Source organism: Mesocricetus auratus, unplaced genomic scaffold (assembly GCF_017639785.1).
Source record: "Mesocricetus auratus isolate SY011 unplaced genomic scaffold, BCM_Maur_2.0 Super-Scaffold_100003, whole genome shotgun sequence".
NCBI classification, from domain to species: domain Eukaryota; kingdom Metazoa; phylum Chordata; class Mammalia; order Rodentia; family Cricetidae; genus Mesocricetus; species Mesocricetus auratus.
The window spans coordinates 48,470,817-48,492,792 of NW_024429188.1; the positions used below are offsets into that span (position 1 = coordinate 48,470,817).

General features: G+C 46.3%; 1 protein-coding gene across 1 annotated transcript in view; it reads left to right on the forward strand.

The window, feature by feature from the left end:
* The window catches only part of Nhsl2 (NHS like 2), a 239,757-nt gene that overhangs the window by 74,055 nt on the left and 143,726 nt on the right, over window positions 1-21,976 (forward strand). The window lies entirely within an intron of this gene.

A 21,976-nucleotide genomic window follows, 5' to 3' on the forward strand; every position in this document is an offset into this window, starting at 1 on the left:
CTATAGCTGTGGTGTGTGGATTTATCCCGAACAGCTTGAAACTAGGATGCTCTGGCAGTGATGGGGTGGCTAGGGATACGGCCAGAGAGTCCAGTGTTAGGTAGATAGGAGCAGCAGGATCTGGCAGCCAGACCTATGCTTGGCAGTGGCAGACCCATTGAGGGTTCCTTGCCTCCTCCAGCTAACTTGCAGTGAGCTCACTGGAAGTCACAGACACCCACACACTGACCTATGCCATTCCTGACACACTTGGGTGCCCCTGGGGCCCTAGAAGTGCTTTTTCTCTGCAGAGTAAGAAGAATTGTTCCTGAAGCCAGGATTGTAGGGTCAGACATATACCTGAGCCCCTGCAGCCAAGTCTGTATCATCATCACCTGGCCAGGCTGCTTGCTGGAATGCAGTTGCTAGCTGAGATAGGAGCTGTGGGAGGGATTCTGGGGTCCCCGTGGTCCTCTCTTTTCAGTACTAAGAGTTCAGAGTATACTAAGGGTTCTGAGAAATCCTGGGTTCTGCAGCTGCTGCCTGTGTTCTGCCCATCTTTCCCATCACTTCCTACCAGGGATACCTGAAAGGGTTTGATGCAGAAGCTAACAGACACTTGGCTCTTCATCCTTATGGCTGCTAGGCAACTAACTGGCCAACCTCGATGGTGAAGGCATCCATTATATGAGGGCTCTATGTGAGCTAGCCAAGGACAGTGTCCTTAAATCAGCAAGACTTTGATCCAGCAAGAGAGCTCTGGGCTTTCCTGACCTGGGGACGCCATACTTCCCAACCCAACCCTGGCAAATAGCATATGGGTAGGAGTCGGCCAAGTCTGAGACAACTTGTGGTATGACCACAATGCCTGTCTCCTCATATTACTTTTGAAAACACTGCAGGGAAAAGAAGGCCAAGCCCAAAACATCTGTGAGCCATATTCAGCCTCCTTGCTGCCAGTTTGTGAGTGACTGATGTGAAAAGCAAAACTGGGTTGTACATCTCTGAGAATTGTTTTTGCTTGGTGAACTGTTTTCTTTTTTAAAGGATTTTTAAAAAATGTGTGTGTATGTGGAGGACAGTATGCTCTGTGTATATGGGTGCCCACGGAGGCCAGAAAAGGGCATCAGGTCCCTGGGAGCTGGAGTTACAGGGCATTTTGAGTTGTCCCCTGCTCCCAATGTGGGTGCTGGGAACAGGACTCAGGTCCTCTTGAAGATCAGTAAACACTCTTAACCACGGAGACATCTCTCCCACCCTGAATTTTTCTTGCGTCTTCTAAACCCAGCTCCAATGGAATCTCTACTTTACATTCTCTAACTCCTTCCTTGAGACAAATAAACACTTTTTCCCCAATCCCTTAGTATCTCTACTGAAATACAGTAGAGAATATTCATTGGTTAATTCAATAAACATTATAAAGAGAAGGACCTATAGTCCTTATACTGGGGAGGCTGAGACAAGAGGATGGCCAGTTTGAGACCATCCTGGGTTACATAGTGAGATTGTTTGGAAAGAAAAGGGAAGGGGAAGAAAAGAGTCCTAAGTGTATTGTATAACCTGGTCTTGAACTCTTGGACCCAACTGACACCCCACTTTAGCCTCACACATAGGTAGGATTACTAGCACACACCACCAAGCCTTACTTTCAATAAACCTTTATTGACTTCATTGACAAGGGCAGTGCTTGTGCAGATGAAGAAATAAAAAACATTACCTGTCCTTAAGAAGTAGCTAGCCCAGTGGAATGAGGAAAAGGTGGGGGGGGGGAGAGGGATAAGGGAAGGGAGAGAAAACTAGGATTGATATGTAAAATTAAAAATAAAATAATAAAAAAGAAGTAGCACCAGGTGGTGGTGGTGCTTGCATTTAATCCCAGCATCGGTAGGCAGAAGCAGGGAGATTTCTGTAAGTTCGAGGCCAGCCTGGTTTACAGACGGAGAGGAGTTCCAGGACAACCAGAGCTCCAGAGCTGTAACACAGAGAAACCCTGTCTCAGAAAACGAAAAACGAAAAGAAGAAAGAAGAAGAAGAAGAGGAAGAGGAAGGAGAAGGAGAGGAAGAGGAAGGAGAAGGAGGAGAAGGAGAAGAAGGAGAAGGAGAAGAAGAAGAAGAAGAAGAAGAAGAAGAAGAAGAAGAAGAAGAAGAAGAAGAAGAAGAAGAAGAAGAAGAAGAAGAAGAAGAAAAGAAGAAGAAGAAGACCACGACGATGCAGCAGCAGCTAGTCAATTAGGGAGAGAAACAGAAAGCAAACAATGGCTCTTCCGTGTATAAAAACTTACACAGAACTTCCTGAGAGAGACAGGCTGAGGCTGGAAATAAAGGAAGGAGACAGATGGTCAGGACCAACAGGATGAAAGTGAGTGAACCCGGCTGAGGAACACACAGGGCTTTCCTGGCTTGGGGAATCTTGGGCAGATGCCGAGAGTTCTGGAAAGCAATGGCATGCTCAGGCATTGGCGAGCAGCCCTGTGATGGGTGTGTGAGGAATGGAGAGCTGGGAGTGGCAGGAAGTGAGGCAAATCTTTTGGGGCCTGGTGGGCCATGCTGTGGATCTTGGCCATTTTTCCTCTGGAGGCAATGGGGAGCCAGCTGGAAGGCTAAGGGCTATGACGGGTCTATCTGACCTTGATTTTGGAAGTTCCATGCTGAGTCCTGTATGTGTCAGATGGCTAGAAGGGACAGTGGAAAGGAGCACACTGGATCCCCAGTACCCAGACTTGCTCAATTCAGATGAGCATAGTGGAGGTGGTGTGAAGATGTGCTGGGGAGCTTTCTGTCTTTGTGGCAAATGCTTGTAATAAGCAGTTTATAGGGGGGAAGGGTTATTTGGGCTGATGACTTAACAAGTTTTAGTGCATTGCTGGCTGGTCCCCTGGCTTTGACTCTGTGACAAGGTGGAACATCCTGATGGAAGGAAAGTGACTACCTTAAGGTAGCCCAAAAGTTAAGTGAGTATCTGGGGACAGGATCCCAATAACCCCTTCAAGGGCACATTTCCAGTAACCTAACTGCCCTCCACTGGGCCCCACCTACTAAAGGTTTCCCTGTAGTCCTTCAGGGTTAGCAGCAGAGAGGAGGGATGTGCGAAGCTGCTACTACAGCCAGTCCTGGGGACTCAGCTCACCACAGGCTGGCTCCTGTGGGCATCTACCCTTGGTCCCCATTGGGAATTGCAAAGTTGATGAATTCAAAAGCAAACTATTGGCTGTGTCTCCCACTGTTGCTAATGCCTCCCCCATCCCTGTTAATGTCAAACTGTGCTTTGCAATTGCTCAGAACCTAGATCTTGATTTTTTTCTCCCAACCCCCACATTCAAGTCATGTTGTTTCTACCTTCAAAATATATCTGGAACCAAACTACATGTTACTACTTTATGGCCTGTGGCCTGGCTGTCACCGTTAACCTGGAGATCTCCAAGCATCCCATGGGATCTTCTGGCACGTTCTACCCTGGATCCTATTCTTATTCTCTGCTACCTCTTGCTATGGTGTGGATGGTGACAGGATCATAGAGACTAATCAACAGAGACTTATTGGATAGATGAGCAGAGGAACAGGGAGGGTCACTGAGTGGCCCTGGGCAACCTTTAGGCCATGTGACATAGAATTCTCAGGAGCACATTGTTTAAGGACAGCAGACTCCACTGGATGATAGGCGTTAGCAGGCCTAGCCAGGATAACCTTGGACTAGTCCCTTCTCCTCACTGATCTTCAGTGTGCTGGTTTATAAAGCGATTGTAAACACTTGGGTGGGATATGGTGAGATGGTTTAGAGAGTAAACCTGAGTTTCATCCCCAGATCCACAGTGGAAGGAGAGAACCAACTCCTAAAAGTTACGTGCGCATGCACGCACGCACGCATGCGCACACACACACACACACACACACGCACACACACATTAATTCTTAACTAACTACAGTAGGGCACAGCCCAGTGGCAGGGTATCTGCTTAGTTAGTATGCATGAAGCCCTTAATTTCATCCCTGGTACTACAAATCGTTAAGTAAATAAATTGTAACCGATAGATAAAGTACTTTATATTGCAATGCTATAATCTTTAAAAGCCAGCACTGTGGTCAGGCCTGGTGGCCTGGCTCTGTTACTCTGGATGTTTAGGAGGGCTAAGTGGGAAGATTAAAAATGTAAGGTCTGCCTGGGCTGGGATTGAGAGGGAGTTCAAGGCCAGTCCGGGAAATTTAGAAAGATCCTGCCTCAAAATTAAAACTAAAGAAAGAGACTAAAATTGTAGCTCAGTTGTAAAGCATTTGCCTAGCATGCACAGGGCCTTACATTCAATCCCCAGTGCTGCAAAACAAACAAACAAACAAACAGTGTTTTGAGGGGTTCACAGGTGAGACGATCAAGTGACCAACTGGCCTTGCCACTCAGGCCAAGGCAGAAGGCAGAGGTCCCCCACTCCTACGACTCCCCATTTCTTTCTTGGCCTCTTCTAAAACAGTCTTATCTTCAACCTGTATCTATAAATAATACAGCTGTTCAAATAATCATGGGAAAGGGGCTGCCAGGTTGCTGCATTCTGCTGAGCCAGCAGTGTTCCCTGAAGTGGGCTTGGCTCTGGCCAGATGGCCTCACCCTGGCCAGTGGTCTGGGAGAGGCCAGCGGTGGGTGACATCCTAGCCAATTTCTCAGAGTCAACATGGCCGCCATGCCTGCTGCTCAGGTGGGCTCACTAGAACTTACAGTTTACCAAGTACCTGTCATTTAGGATTTAATCCTCACTGTAGCTGCATGAAATCCATACCCTTAGGACCACTACTTAGAGAACATAGCTCAGTGGAGGTCCCACATAGCCTCTCCCTTCTTCTGAGAAATCACCAGATACTTGCTCACCAACGACTAGCCATTCTTTCTTTGGTTCTATGTAGGCTGCAGGTGGAGCCTAGGGGAGGGAACGCAAGCCAGGCCAGATGGAAGTCATCACTATCCCCCGACTCCCTGAGGCTGAGCACAAGGGAGTCACCTTCCCTGCCTAGCCCCACCAGGAATGTTGCCCTTCCTAAGGCCAGTTGAGGGGGTGGAGGGCAGGTTACTCTAGGTGATGAACTATTTTCCTTTCTCATTCCGAGAATCTAGGATCAGAGAATACTGAGTGAGCTGTTCTTTGTTGCATTAGAAACAGAAAACTAGAAAAGCCCAGTGGGGGTTGGCCAAACTTTTCCTTTGTTCTGCTGAATAAGAGGACTAGGCAAGGGGTGGGGTGGGGCCAGCACAAGGGCAACAGATAGGAGACTAGGATACAATTCTATCAAAAACAATGATAATAACCAAAAGCAGAAAGCCCAAATGCGCCCAGTGACAAAGAGGCCTCCCTCCTCACAGGTCTAAATCTGCAGCCTCCAGCAGGGACCAATGGGACCATGGAGCCTTAGCATGCATAGCTCCTGCTCTCTTGGCCTAGATGTGCTAATAACTATCCCCAAGAGTCCTGTCCACCGTGTATCCCCCAAGCTCCATGACCCAGATGTTTCCCTACCTTCACAACACCCCATGCTCCCACGATGAACAAGAGCTCAAATAAGTTTGCCAAGCACGTTCCCATAGCACTTCCAAAGGCACAGTTGTCCAGTTGGTAAGAACACAAATGCAGGGCCCACTCTTCCTCACTCTGACATTCCACAGCTGTGTGGGTATTGAGCAAGATATTTAACCTCTGCATACCAGCTTCCTCACCTTAAGATGGTAATGCTCTTGAAAAGCAGAGATTTTATTTTTAATTAGCATAAAATTCTGGGCATCTAGTAGCAACTTGGTCCATACTTATTACACACACACACACACACACACACACACACACACACACACACACGCACGTGCACACACTATATATGTATGTATGTATGTATGTATGTATGTATGTATGTATAATGACTTAGGATGGGTGCTGGCTCTTAGTAGGCACCAAAGACATCAGTTACTATCATGTGAGCGTTCATGTTTTCACAGGGATTCAAAGAAAAGCATTCTGAATTTCATTCATGTCAGTGTTATTCTGTGAAAGGATCCAGTTCTGAGTCAAGCTACTGAAGGGAGTAGGTAACAGATTCACAATTGAGGGAGGATGGTTGGGCCATAGAAGATTAGGAATGTAGCCTTGGAAACTTGATTTTTCGCATCCAACCATCCATTTACTCATCCTTTCTATGAATATGAAACAAATTCCCCACAGAGCAACTCCCGAGCTTCTTGAAACTGTGGGGAGGCAGTGATAACAAAAGACTTCTACTTTTATTTAAAACCAAGTCTCCCGTAGCCCAGGCTAGCTTCAAGTATACTATGTAATAGAGGCAGTAATTGTTATAAAAAAAAAGCAGTGTATTGTGGAAGGCTAGAGCGTGTCAGGAGTCTGGTGACAGGGGTCTAGGAGTGAAGGGCTGGAGAAAAGGGGCTTGTGAACATGGGGTTCTTACTAGGGAAGGTCCTGGCACTGAGTGTCCTCTAGCAAGAGTGGTGGTTGGGTGGTTTTAAGCAGCTATTATCTGGTTTTCAGCTTTCCTGGAGGTTTCCAGTCTTGTCAGGGAGACGTCTGACTGTCAGCCCTCTGCACTGCAAGCTATCCTTAGTGTCCCTGAGTCCTGCTCTTCACATGGATAGACTCCATCGCATCTTTCTTGACAACACAGGCACTATCACAACCCAGGTTGAGTGCCCTTATTCATTACATGCTTGGGTCTTTGATGCTCAGTATAGAGTTGGCAACTAGGAAATGCTTATCGAATGAAGGAATAAGTGGGTGACTGTAGTTTCCTCTGCTTCCTTGGCTGCCTGGGTCAGTCCCACTCACACATGAATGCTCAGCTTACCTTTCATTCTACATTAAAAGCCTCCCCGGCCTCCTTGTACCTACCTGGACACTCTTGGTTATTCTTGGAGTTCCTCTGTGAAGCCTCTCTCAACTTCCCCGCCCAGGGTTGATCCCTCTATCCTCTGAATCTTCTAGCACATTCTATACCCTCCATCCTAGCCCAGATCACTGTATGGGTTTTGTCTGTTATTGCTGTCAACTCTCCTAATCTGTGGATTTTCTCATAGGTAAGGACTATTTTTGCCATCTGTGTTCCTCCAGCACTAACCCTTAGAAGATGCCCAATAAATATTTGCAGAAATAGGGCTGGAAATCTAGCTCAGTGGAGATTTTACCCAACATGCTCAAAGCCCTAGGTTCAACCATCAGCACCCAAAAGTGCAATCAATGGGGGAAAGCAACAACAATGATGAATTGTTTGTCAGATTTTCTTTGAGTGGTTTGCTGGAACTGGCTTGTAGCGGATAGTGACAGCCAACTGTTAAATATTTAGGAATGTGTGAGCCAAATGGTAATCATCCCATCTTTAAAAATTACACCAGAAAACAGAAGACAAACTGGAACTAAGGGACAGTCAACAAAAAAATTACCAAAAATATGCAATATGGGATCCTGGAGTGGATCCTAGAACAGAAAGAAGACTGTAGGGAAACCAGGTCAATCCCAGTAACTTCGTACTTTATTTAGTGCATTGTGCCAAGGCTAAGCTCCTAGTTTTGACAAATGCTTTGGAATTACGCATAAGGGGCAATTTGGGGAAGGGTACGCAGGGAAGAGATAGAACAGAAAAGAGATTTGTAAATGTAAAATTATCCTGAACTTTTAAAATGAACTGTTAAGCAAACATACTAAGTTATATAAACCTATAATTAAATAAAGTGTCAAAAACAAAGGCGGTAAACCCAGCTTTTCACCTCCTAGTCTTCCAGCTACTTTCCAAGTTACTCTATGCCCTTGCCCTTCCTCCTTTCTCTTGAGTATGCGTGCCATACTGCACCGTATCTCTTCCCACTTTGTGCCAAATTTATGTCACTTTGAAAGCTTGAAATGAGCCAAAGTGAGTGTGTCTACATCATGGAAATCTGTAAGTGCCACCAATCTGGCCTTGAGTTATTGTTTTGGACTTTGTACTGTAGGCATAAGAAAGTGCTAAAGGCTGCATGGGCTTAGCATGCAGGACGTCCTGGGTTCCATCCCCAGAATAAGTGTGGGAAGGGAGAGGGATCGAAAGAGGAAGGAGGAAGAAAGAAGGAGGAGGATGAAAGGGGGAAAGGGAAGATAAAGAAAAGTAGAGGAGAGAAGGAAGGAAGGGAGGGAGGGAGGAAGGAAGGAAGGAGAAATCATTACTAACTTACCTGAACCTTGCAAATGGGATATGTCTATTACAGTTGATTTCATGAGTAGCACACAAATAATGAAGAAATAATGCTTTCAATAAGCCTTATGGTTCAACAAAGTTCACGTGATAAAGACTCAGTGAGGATCCAATGCCTCTTTACTGGTTCACTTTCTTCTTACTCATTAACATAAATGGACCTCTCGTGTAGGAAGTACACTTGCCCTTCTACCGCAACCAGAGTCTGACTTTGGATACAAGACCAATGAAAGCACTATTCAAGAATCAATTAGGGCAGATGAATCCCCACGTGCAGAGGGTGCCGAGGCAGGGTCTGTTGGGCAAAGCAGGCAGGCTGTGGTCCAGGCCACCCACTCCTCTCCAAAGCCATGGCTTCCAAACTCCTGTGCCCAGTCATCCTCGGCCTCCCGGCTCCGGTGAGGGCACAGTATGCAAGAGGGTTGCCCAGAACTCTGACCTCCAGCATCTCTCCAGTGGCCACTTCTTGCAGGAGAACCTCAAGCCCAGCACGGAAGTTGGTGACATGGAAACGTAGTACCAAGAAAAAGGTATTTTGGTTCCATGTCATGTGATCACATGCCTAATGGTGTCAGATCTGGAGACCCGGAGCACACAACACTGGCTAGTAAACAGCTTCCCGATGACATTAGTACAGGCAGAAGCCTTGGACAGAATCTGTGATGTGGACCTAGTGATCCAGTCATCAAACTGTACAAAAGCCAAGGGGTGCTCCACCAGTTCTCTTGGACAGAGGCTAACAAAATATGGCCTTATGTTTCCACACTTTTCTCAGACAAGTTCACACCTATTCAATACAAAGAAGCATACTGAGCGTGCCATCGAAGAACCAAGAAGACATGGCCATTGCCATTAACTCAATCACGCATGTCGTCCTGGTGCCCTGGCCAAATTAGAAGCTAGCTGAGATAGCTTGTGGCATCTTTTCTAGTTTAAGTGATGAAGTAAGGAGGAAAATCTAGTGGGTAGAAAGAATTCATGAAGAAGAAATACTCTTCCTGCCTTTGAAAAGAAGCTGTGGGTCTGCAGGTGGGAAAGCAAGTACAGACTGGATTTCCACCAGCGCTGAGCCTACTCTCTCGATGGGTTGACAGCCATGTGCTGCTGTCCTAGCCTTTTTGCATGCAATGGTGATGGAATTCCTGGTTCATGCCACCTTCCACAGGCTGTTGAACCACAGCACTGTAAGCCTGCGGACTTGAAGGGCTGTGGTTCCAGCTTGTCCCCTGCCATGCCCTTTTGGTGACAATTGAATTGATGCTAATTGTACTCAGTGACTGTTTCTCCTTCCCATCTTAGACATCCTAGTTTCTGCTGACTGTGTCTTCTCTCGTCCACTGGTTCCCTTCATATGCTACTCAGTAACACGATAGTTTCTGCATTTTCCCTCTCACTTCCTCCTACAAGCTGAGAACCAGGGGACTGGATTTAGTCCCTTCATACTGGGAACTGAGCCAGGCTTCTCTGCCTGTCTTGAACCCACTCTGTACCTTTTATTGTTTAAAAAGATTCCCCAAAGTCTCTGGGAGGTCTCAAAAGAAATATGGGATGATCGCATCTTCTGCATAGAAGTAGTGATCGTATGGAAATCACTGGACCAATGAGATGGGTTAGGCTTCTTTACTCAAGGCAAGATGAGTATTGGACATGCTGCTAAATATTAATACTGACAGTGTTTTCCTTCTGTGAGTGATCCAAGCAGATGGTAAGAAGTCGGTAAAGGGAACAAGCCTGTGGGCTTGGAGCATCTTGCACTAGATGTACATTGCACCTGCATCGAGTAAGACAGCTTTACCATTATGGGAATGCAGAATCTTTCTGTTTTCTTCCTACTCCAAAGATGTAGTCTATAAGTGGCCATAAAGTCCAGAAATGAAGATGCTAATATTTTGTCAATCATCATATGTCAATAAAGCATTTGTTAAAAGACTTCCCTGGTTTCCAGACTTGTTGGCCATCTTACATAATTCTTACACTTTTCTGGAAGAATGGTGAAATTTCCTCCCACTGCCTTAAAAAGGTGTCCCTCACCTGCCTGTCCCCAGGGAACGTCCTTTATTACTGGTGGTTTAGTGTAACTACTCATAGTCTGTGTGGGGGCAGGGTATGGGGTGGACTTAGCACTTTAGTGGTATTGAAACATGTTATCACATTCTGAACGTGTCCTGTGAATCCCCAATCCATTCACTGCCATATATTCTGTGTGCTAATGAGTCTGCCTTCCTTACTGAACTGCCTGGACTCTTGTGGTTCCTCTCAATTGTCCTTCCACGTGCGTATTATTGGCTGCCTTAGTGGAAATGCAGACCAGCATCCCTTTCTCGTGCTGTCAATACAGAGAAATCAGGTGGTTCACTTGGTAAGCTTCAGAAGTGTAGGTGCCTGACTCAACTCTGTGACCATCCGGGCATTGTCATGTTGATGCTGACTACTTTGGAAGCTTGCACTTGGTGTAAGGGGCAGGTCAAACAGATAAAGCCCAGGCTTCCTGGGGAACAGGTCAGGTGTGGGGGATCACCCAGTTTAGAGGATCACCCTGAGATTATTCCCACAAACTAAGGGAAGTAGAGAATTAAAGGAAGTCAGGTTAACTCGAGAGGGAGTTCCAACTTCTTTCTTCACCTCTTGTAGAGATTGGGGAGAGCAATGGGTGTGACCAGGTCTCTGCCTGCACACTGTTTCTCCATCTTTTTCTCTTTGCATTTCAAGCTCCGTAGACTGTGGTAGCTAGCACTGGGACAAAGGGGTCAGGAGTGTCTGTCTGTTGGTGAGACCAGCAAGGGACAAAATATATCTTTTCCAAGGTCTTTGCTGATTTTCATGTCCATTGGCCTAAAACCATCTGGTTTTCTGCACCAGACTCACTCACCTGTTCTCTTTTAAATGATTTTGTAGAAAGAGCGTTAATACTGAAAATATCTTGACAAAGGTGAATGAAGCATCTTTCCCTTCAGATGGAAACCAAGAGTCTTGGTGGTTTCTGAGAGTCTAGTCTGATATTAATTTACAGGCTCCACCCGGCTCCTCCATAAGTTTGCTTTCCACAATCCTCTTGCTTGGAGGTTGGAAAACCCTGCATGTTCGTTCCTGTGGGCTCAGGAAGAGTGGCAGACATCATTGGAGTGGCTGCCTGATACTTTACTCTCTTTGCTTAAACAAAGGAAGTTTCTAGAAGAGTCCTCTAAATACAAGGCTTTGAGGCAGGCTGAGTTTGGACACAGATGATTGACCTCAATTCCGGGTGTCAGGAAGCCATGAAGCCATATGAAGAAAACTTGCATTTATTAAAACATGAAAGTTAACCATAAATGCCACCCCTTATTTTTGGTGTGGCAAACTGCACAATTCTTGTCAGAATAAATACCTGTACCTTGGCACTCCTTGGTGTGGCCATTCTGTATGCGGTTGGGTGTGGAGACAGGCAAGGTTCACGTGTGACATTCATATGGACTCTATAGTGACAGACAACTATAGGGAGCACAGTGTCATTCGATGAAAGGTTCTTCTTTAAAACCTTTGGAAGGATCATCACCTCTCTAGGATTAGGGAAAAGGGAAGGAAATGGAAAACTTGGTCTTTGTGTAAAGTGCAAGGCTTTCCTAGTTTTATGAGAATTTGTACTACTGAGTTTGTTGATTTTTTTAGATGAATAGATCTCTGGGGGAGTATGTTGATCTAAGATAGCATTTCACTGTGATCCCCCAAAATTCAAGACAGTCTTCTAACCCAGGGCCACCTGTCTTTGGTTCACTGACCTATGAAAAATGGTGGCTTATGTTTTCCAGGAGCCGACAGGTCAGCTTTTATTCAGTGTGACAGTAGGTGTTCTTCTTGATTTGGGCATATATGCTTAATTCAAAGTATCTGAGTGTGTTCTGTATAGGCTATCCTAACTGTTCATTGTATTAATTGATTTTTTTGTTATCTTGCTTGAAGATTGATTTGTATTCAATTTGATAGAAGTAAACATTTTTCTGCTTAAAAAAAAGGATCAATTAGCCATATGGAATCTGTGATAAAGAAGACCTGTCTCGTCACTGTTGGTAAATTGTGTGCTGTATCGTCTTACATAAGTTAATTGTAGTACTTACCTATCTACACGCATGTAGTTTTGAGAATCCAGTGCTGAACCTTATTTAAAGGACATCACTGATCCCAAGGACTCACTTTGCCCTCAATTGTATTGAGGAAAAGAATATCAGCACCTTCTCTGTACCAGGCCACAACATCCCTTTATAATATATTATTGACGACCTTGGTTGCTCTTTGTCTCAACTGTGTATTGTGGTCTCCATTTTATAACTGGGCTATTAAGATCCAAAGAGGTTAACTGAGGAGGCCAGAGATAAACCACTACTTTTGCCTGTATTCAAAGCTAATTCTTAGTTTGAAGGACTTTTTTGTTTGTTTGGCTGGTTGGCTGATTCGTTTTTTCAAGACAGGGTTCCTCTGTGTAACAGCCCTGGCTGTCCTGGAACTCACTCTGTTATCCAGGCTGACCTTGAACTCACAGAGATCTGCCTGCAGCTGCCTCTAGAGTGCTGTGATTAAAGGTGTGAGCCACCATGCCAGTCTCCTAATTCTTGTTGCTGCTGTAATAAGTTACCATAAATGTAGCAGCTTAAGTAAACACAAACTATTATTTTATGGATCTGAAGGTCAGAAGTTTAAAGTGATCTCAAGCCTGGACCTCATACTTGTGTGGCAAGTGGTTTTACTCACTGAGCCATCTCCCCAGACCTATGTTGTTGTTTTCATTAGCATATGCTTATTATACATAATGATAGGTTTCATTATTGCATTTTCATATATGTATTATATGTATAGTGTGCTTTTATCATAGTCACCCCCTTTACTTTCTTCTGTTCTCCTCCCATTCATGCTTCTTCTTCTCCTCCGCCCCTATTTGTTTGTTTTTGATGACCCAATGAGTTTCATTAGGATTGCTCACAGGGCTCTTACAGTTACCAATGGCTACACTACTGCAGAAAATATCTCTCCCTCTCCCAGAGACTATTAAGTGCCATATATTTTCAAGGAAGTGGAGAGCCTCATGATCCCCTGCCCTAGAGTTGCCATTACCTACCTGTAGATCCTGGAGGGTGCCTTTTAGTCCTCCTTTCTCCTCCCCTGGTAGGATGTCGATAGGCCCAATCTTGTGCAGGTCTTGTGCCAATAATCATAACTGTGTGGGATCAAGGGGCCAGCAGCTGTGCCATGCTCTAAGACAGCATTTTCCAGCACTTCTTCCATCCTCCAGCCCTTACATTCTTTATGCGCCTTCTTCCAAGATGTCCCCGTAGCCTTGGAGGAGGGGATATAGATGATCTATTTGCAGCTAACCCATCACTTATTCCCATCACCTTGACCAGATACGAGTCTCTACAGTCACCACTGACCACTGTAAAAGAAGCATCTCTGATCAAAGCTGATCGTAGATTAAGCAGGGATAAACATAATTATTTAGATGACATTTGATGGGCACACCTGTTCATTTAGCAAAACAGTAGCAGTAGCTTCCTCACTAGGACCTATGAGGTCCCCCGTCACAGTCTTTCACCAGCTTTCCAGTAGCAGACGTGGATCCCCTCCTGAGGAGTAGGTCTAAAGGCTTCGTCTAAAGGTTTTGTCTTTCCCAGCTTCTAGGGCCTGATTGCATTCCTTGGATTCAGGGCCAGCCATGAGTGGTCAAGTTTTCGTTACATCCCATGTCTGATTCTGTCTCTGTGCTCACATGAGCCTCTGCCTTGTCTCTCTCCCTCACTTTAGAAAGACCTCCTTTCTGTCAAAGGGCAGCTGCATAGTAACCTTCGTGCCACTGGTGAGCCTTACTCTCCTTGGTCATCGAAGCAACATGGTCAGGTTCTTGGGACGAGGGCACTGTCGTGGCTGGGATTCTGCCTACCTCTTTATCTGTGATCCTTCCCCACACTGCCTCTTGCTTTAGTGGCTCCAACACCCCAGTGCGGGACCCACTTCATTCTCCCAATCCCTGCATGCACACAGCCCTGTCCTCCACGCCGTGGGGGGGGGGGATGCTTTTGTCACTTGTTTTCCTGGAGAATGACTTCCGATGCCTGGAAATTTTGATCCTGAAGAAGTATATCTTATAGTTATATATAATAAATGATAATGAAAGTATATGTCATTATTAGGTAGTCCTTAGCCCAGGATTTCAGGCCAAGCCCCTGGTCTATTGCTAAGCTACACTCCCAGCCCTTGGGCAAGTGTTTTACCTGTGTTCTTACTAAAGTGTTTTACACATACTTCCTGTCGTTTTGTGTTTCTGGCTTTCTAAGGTCTACTGTCTGTCCCTTCCTTTCTCCTGGGCCAGAGCAGTGTGGCCACTTGTGACCACTGTGCTGGCCTTTACCACATTGCCGCTGACCTGGGCCCACATTCTGAGCCTGAATCTAGTCACCCAGTCTCAGGCCTTATGCATTTTCTTTCTTCCTAGGTTTTCTCTTTCTTTTCTTTTCTTTTTTTTCTTTTCTTTTTTTTCCGAGACAGAGTTCTCTTTGTGTCCTTGGCTGTCCTGGAACTCACTCTGTAGACCAGGCTGGCCTCAAACTCACAGAGATCCACCTGCCTCTGCCTCCTGAGTGCTGGGATTAAAGGTGTGCGCCACCAACACCCGGCTCTTCCTAGGTTTTCATATCGACCTCTTCTTGAGGCTATAGGGCTCATATGGAGGTCAGAGGGTAAGTGTGGGAGTTGGTTTGCTCCTTTTCTGTTAGTAGCATTTATTTTGATAAATATATCACTTATCATATGGAGAAGTCACAAACCAGTGACCATTAGCTAAATAATAGCCACAGACTATGCCCCAACACAGTTATTAACCTTTCCATGTGGCATGACTTTCTGACCCCTTTTGAAGAACAGAAAAATCTGGTAAATCAAAATCTACAGTTCCACAGGACAGTAAGTAACTGGATTGGGATGGTGGCTTCCCTTTTAGCTCGAGCATGTGTCGTCCAGCTTCCCACAGTCCCCACCACTCCTTATTGTATCCCTTCACCTTTCTGCATGGTCCTGCCTGCTTGGCTCTTAAAGGCATTTGAGTTATCTGAACTATTTCATTCATGCCACAATCTCTTATGTATATATGAAACTCTCTGTATTTCTTTCATTTCTCTTATGCTGGTACAAATATAGCAGAGTGTTCCATCAATACTGAGTGATGAAACAATTTTCCTCTAGGTGATTTAATTTTTTTCATTCTATGTGTATGGATGTTTGCCTGCATGTATGTCTGTGCACCACGTGTGTGCCTCTAGGTGATTTTAGATTGTGTACAGATTTACTTTTGCAGCACAGAAAGGCATTATAAAAGTTATGTTTATTGAGAGAACCTCATATCCCTGAGTTGGAGCAATACCATGCAAGAGGTAATATTGCTCCCATGTCACAGGAGAAAACTGAAGTTCAGAGACGCTGCACAGTAGGGTTAGGGCAGTAGATCTGGCAGTTTCTATAGTCAAGGCCAAAGCCTTTGTTGTATAAAGAAGTTTCTAGAGATGGAGATGAGCTGCTCCTGGGACTCTCTTCAAAAGTTTGTGCACAGACTCCGAGAGTTCTTTTTGCTTAGACAGAGATTGGGAATGTGTCACACACCTGCTCTGTGCCTCCTGCACTCTTGGGAACTCCAAGCCTCCCAGTAGCCCACTGAAAAGGTGAAACACATGAAGCCAAATGACTGTTGGGATTTGGGGCCCATTTGATGAGTCACATGCAGTTGACAGAATCACCAACAGTCTCCTTGCCTGTGTGTGCTCAGAGCTTACTACTCCCTCATGCCGTCACTGACGAGCTGTGTCGGGTGGGAAAACACAGAGAAATTATGCGTGGCTAATTGCACAGCAGCAAGCAGGAAGGAATGTGCGAATGCCAGAGGCTCCCACTGGGGCAGAAGTCTGGTGTCGTGTGTTGCCGAACAGCTGCAGGAAAACTTGGATGTGGACGGGAGGGTCTGGCAGACTTGGCTTGTGAGTAACTTTGGTGGCAGAAAGGAGTTACAAGAAGCAGATAGCCAGCATCTAGAAAGTTTTTTCTGGAACCTTTGTCTGCTTTCTTTGCCACCCTGTCACCTCTACCTCCAGCCAGACCTCAGCCCCAGGGCCAAAGGGTTCCTCAACACCTAACATGTCCACAGACCCATATTAAGGTCTAGCTGGCTGCATGCACTAAACCTCTGGATCAAGAAAGAGCTCCAGGCCAGTTGTGGAGGAGGAAAGGTACGTCAGGATGGAGTGAGGAAGCCAGAGGCTCAGCTAAGAGATTTGGTCTTTCAGAATCCATGGTCCAAGTACCTCCTCTGGTCCATCAAGCATAGCCTTAGTGGACCGCTCTGTCTCGTCACGATCAAATGCTTTACCTCTTTCGGTGTGAGAACACACAATGTAATATTTGCCTGTATATCAAGAGATGAAAGTTTAGGCTCTGTAGCGATGCAACTAAACAATTAAGCATTGTATTCCGTGTGTGTGTGTGTGTGTGTGTGTGTGTGTGTGTGTGTGTAGACCTCAGACTTCACACATGCCGAGCAAATGTTGTAGCTGAGCTATCCCATCCCTATCCATTACTCCTTACTGAGGGCTCCTTGTGAGCCAAGTGCCAGTCTAAGATATTTAAATTCATTATTTCTTTAATCCTTAAAAGAAAGATCAAGAACTTGAGTGCGAAGAGGAAGAATAGCTCATCAAAGGTCACCCAGGGAGTAAATGACAGCACCAGCATGTGCTCCATGCAGGCATGCATACCACCTGCCAGTCCCACTTGATGTACAGGAAGAAAATGGAATTTTGGAGTTTGCTAGCATCAGGGTCAGGCCTGGATTTTCCTCTTCTGTCTCTGCTATTTAACTTGCTGTGTAACCTTAGGCCTTTACTTGGCCTCTCTTGGCTGTCTGCTGTTTGCAAAAAGAGTCAGAGTTGACAAATGTCAGGATCCCAGATCTCTGAAAGTCTATATTGTGAAAAGCAGTATTAGCAGGAGGCGGTGGAGACGAGCAGACTCAGAATGCCCCAGAGATGAAGAATGAGAAGGCGCCCTGGGTGTGCCTTGGCTTTCTGAGGGGGAGGCAGGCCTGGAAAGGATCCTTGTCAATGGGGATGTAACTCACACCCCTTCCTCAGCAGCCATTCTGTGAGTCGCCACATGGACCAGGTGGGCATGATGATGGTGGCCAGGTTCAGCAGGCACACCTACACAGTGGGCTACTGCTGCCACCTAGGGGACAGTGGTGACTCGGAGCTCGGACTGTTAGCTTTGATTCAGGCACTGGCTCGCACATTCCCTGTCTCCTGCTGGTTTCCGGAGTGGAGAGGGGTGGCCTGGCCCTGTGCAGCAGTGGGGAGGGGACTGAGGCAGAGAGGCAAGTGCCGCCTCTGTTTGGGGAGTTATAAATAAATCCATCTGGAAGTGTTTGGAGCTGTGAGAGCTGGGAGCTGGCCCTGCAGTTCAGGCCATATGGCGCATATTTCCATCCACATCAGCCCCCCAGTCCCCAGAGACTGTCTGAGGCAGGCAGAAACGTCTCAGGCACCACCTCGACTACCAGCCCCCACCCAGGCCTCCTCGACTCTGGTGAAATCCACAAGATCATGGCTGAGTCTACTTTGAACTTTTTCAGTGACTCCTAGATGCTGAATAAATGAATGAATGATTTTTTTGTAGGTTCAGCATTTAGCTTTCTAGGCAGGGCCAGTGATGGAAGTGAAGCATGCTGGGGGTTTAGGATTACCTTAGTAGGCTGCTAAGGCTGGCCAGGATATAAAGGCACTGTCCAAGAGTGTTTGTCTGTCTGTCTCTAGCACCAAGCAGCATGATGCTCAGTCAGAATGAAGCCGTGAGATAATTTATTAAGGCCTTAGTACATACCCTCCTGTGCCAGACAAGGAGAACAGAAAAGGACAGCCTCAGGGTGTTTGAACTCACAGTTCAACTTGCCCCCTTATCCATGGGGTGTGGGCTCCAAGACACCTAGTGGGTGTCTGAATTGTTTTTCCTTTTATAAAGTCCTATGATGAAGCCCAACCGATAAACTAGTCACATGAGGTTAACAATAACTAATAACGAAACAATCCTTATAACCAGAAACTGAAAGCAAAGTTATTTAAAAACTAACAATTGCTATTTCTGGAATTTTTCTTTAATGTTTTAAACTGCATTTGCCAGTGAGTAGGGGAAACTTTAGAAAGTGAAACCATGGATGTGCTGTGGGAGCAACTGCACTGTGGGTAATTGGGCTCACACAGTTCTTTGCATTGTGGGGCACTCAATGCCCTGACTTCCTGGCCTGACATGGCAGTTGTACTCTGGAGCCGTTGTGACAACAAGAAACACCTCTACACGTTTACAGATATTTCTAGGTGACAGAAGGGATCAGCTCTGGGCGCAGACCACTTGTAAGGAACTTGACAGTAGGGAGAGAAGGGGAAGCTTCTCCAACATGAGATGCTAAGCTGACAGGTACATTGGTGCTATAGAGCTGGCAAATTGATCCTTAATTGCTGGGTTAGACCCTAGAAACCCATAAGACCACAGTTTTCCCAGGTTCCCTGCTTCCACTGGTCCCAGACCTTGCTGTGTAGCAACCCAACCCAAAGCCTACACTGCCCGTCTCGCCTCATGGCCTTGCCATCATTCGGTGCCCTTTGAACCTTTCTCATTGTAGAGCAAATGCTCAGCATTCAAGGCTCAACCGAAGAGTTTTGGCTTTAGGAAAGCCTACCCTAGTTCCTGAGACAAGCAGCTACTTGCCCCACTCTGTGGTCAGTCTCCCCACTAACTGGCAAATTGCCTAAGGGCATCAGCCAGGCCTCATTTGGCTTTGGCATCCTCCTCATTCCCCGGTGGGAATGAAAGGGAAGGTGTAGCTGACACTGATGGTGACCCAAAACTGGGCCTAACCGGGGCCAATGGGTCCACTTGAGACACTCGTCATAGCTGTTTCCCGTGGCCACTGTATTTGGGTGACGGCTTTTGAAAGAGCCAGTGAAGGAAAAAACAAGATGGAGGGACAAAGCCAGGTCCAGAGAGAGAGAGAGAGAGAGAGAGAGAGAGAGAGAGAGACCAGAGAGACAGAGAGACAGCCAAGAGACAGCCAGAGACAGAGAAACTGAGAGAGACAGAGACAGAGAGAGACAGAGACAGAGAAACAGAGAGAGAGACAGAGACAGAGAATCAGAGAGAGACAGAGACAGAGAAACAGAGAGAGAGACAGAGACAGAGAAACAGAGAGAGACAGAGAGACAGAGACATACAGAGATAGAGAGACAGAGACAGAGGCAGAGGCAGAGACAGAGAGGTGGGGGGAGGAGCAGAAAGGATAGAAAAGGAAAGGCGGGGGCAATGGCCCTTTAGCAGCTCCCCATCAAAGGACACTCTGGCAGCACAGAGCGGGAAGACTCTGGAGATGAAAGCAGTTGCCCTGGTGGGTCAGCCAAGTATGCAGTTATTAATGGGCATTAGTGCCCTTTGGTGCCAAGCAGTTCACAGAAGCATGTCCTGCTAGGACCAAATGACAGCCAACCAGGATACCTCTTAGTGAAGAGCCGAAACAAACATTGACACAAGAGCTACCAATCTCCTTAGGGAACTGTCAGGAGAACCCCAGAACTGCTTCACCCCACAAACCTGGCTCTTGCCCAGGAAAGGTAGACACAGCGAGAGAAGAGACAAATTCTGAGCAGCCGGAATTCCAGAGCCTGTGCCAGACACATGTGACCCACAGAGCTAATTTGACCCTTACTGTGACTTTCTGAGGTAGAGAATGAGCCCATTTTTTTAGATCAGAAAACTGAGGTCCTGGGTGGGCTCAGAATATTGCCCAAAGACACCCAGCTTGAGAGAGTTGGACCCAGGGTTCTAATGTAGGTTACTCCTCCCTCGATGAGTTGGCCAAGACCCAGAAGCTGGCTGCAATTTGATCTCCAGCGTTTCTGACTTTGGCTATGGGCTCATTTCTTTGGATTGATTTATGTAAGTGTAAACAAGAGACCAGCAGTTTTTCTGAGCTTTAGAATGGGTCCTCAGAATCATGTGCCGTCTTCCACTTTCCAGCTGGGCACCTTTGCTTAGAAGTTTGTAAATTTGAAGCACCATGTTTAACTGAAGAATCTGCAGTGCACACAGAAACACACGGCATGCTTTTTGGCCTGAAACACGCCCAAATGTGGGCGCTTGCAGCCTGGGGCCAGGCTTTTCCCCTCCTTCTCAGAGACCAGTATATGATACTTCTGCTGCTTGCCTGGGCTCCCAGCCCACCCCTATCCCTGCCTTTTAATTTCTTTCAGATGTCGCCTCCACACTGTCCCCACTGTGGTCCATTTCTTTCGCTCAGTGGGTGATAGATGCCTTCTGTCTGCTGGCAACTGTGAATGATAGGAAGCTGGACAGAGCAATTTGGGACAGCTTTTCTTGGAATTCTAATGTTGATGTGGTTAGGTTAGCTCATGTAGGAGAGTGGCTGGTGCCAGCCGGGGCCCCAGTGCAGAGGGCAAAACGGCATGTAGTACCCCAGCTCCCCAGTAGGGATTTGGCTTTGAGGTGGGACTGGTTAGCTAGAAAGCCCATGATGACTGTTTTCTGGACTTGCTCTAGAGTCAGGAATAGCCTAGAATCCATTTGAGCTTCCCAGACTGTGTCTCCTGCATGGGTGGTAGTATGTTAGAATGCTCCTGCGGGGGTGACAGTGTGTTATGATGCCCCTACATGGGTGGCACTATGCTAGGATGCTCTTTCATGGGTGACAGTATGTTACAGTGCTCCTGTATGGGTGGTAGTATGTTACGATGCACCAGCATGGGTGGTAGTATGTTACGATGCTCCTTCATGGGTGGTAGTATGTTAGAATGCTCCTGCGTGGGTGACAGTAAATTAGGATGCTCCTACACAGGTGGCAGTATGTTACAGTGCTCCTCCATGGGTGGCAGTATGTTAGGATGCTCCTGCTACACAGAGACCTTCTGAAATCTTGCTGACAACAGAACTCTCATTGATTCCCACAATGATGTTAGTAGGAACAAGGCTGTTCTTGGGTTAACATTTGTGCTCTGGGCATCTTAGTGGGGCAGGACACCTCAGAAACACTTTCAGAGGAAGGGTTAGAGAAGATGGGCAAATGTGAGCAAAGAAAATGATATGCATGTGTAACACAAATAATAAAAACCCAGAGACAGATATTGGGGCTCAAGCTGAAGCTCAAATAAGCAAAGCAGCCACCACTAGAGTGTTCTTACCCGTACCAAGGCTCAGACCAAAGGGGTGATCCCGTCCTTAGCCAGCATCCCCAGGCTGCACTGCTCTCCCAGACTGCTATGCTCTCTTGTAGGGTGGAGACTGATTGCCACATGAGATACTTGACTTTTTCCTTATCTACCTCTCTAGTGCTGGGATGAAAGGCATGAATTCTGTTAATCCTTTAGACTGCTTCACTCTCATGTAGCCCTGGGTGGCCTCAAATTTGGAGAGATCCATCTGTCTCCTGAGTCCTGGAATTAAAGGTGTGTGCCACCAGTGCCCAGCTCCTATGGCTGTCTAGTGTGGCTGGCTTTGCATTCTGATCCTCAGTGGCTTTATTAGATCATAAACAGTATATCACCACATACATGTGTGAAAATTTCATAATAAAATCTACCATTCTGACAGAGAAACCCTGTCTCAAAAAACCCCCCAAAAATCTACCATTCTGCATAGTGAATATATGCAAATAAAAATAAAGTATGTTGAGAATCTGAGCTGACTGTGGTCACTTAGGCCTGTAAAACAAGTCATTAGCAGACCAAAGCAG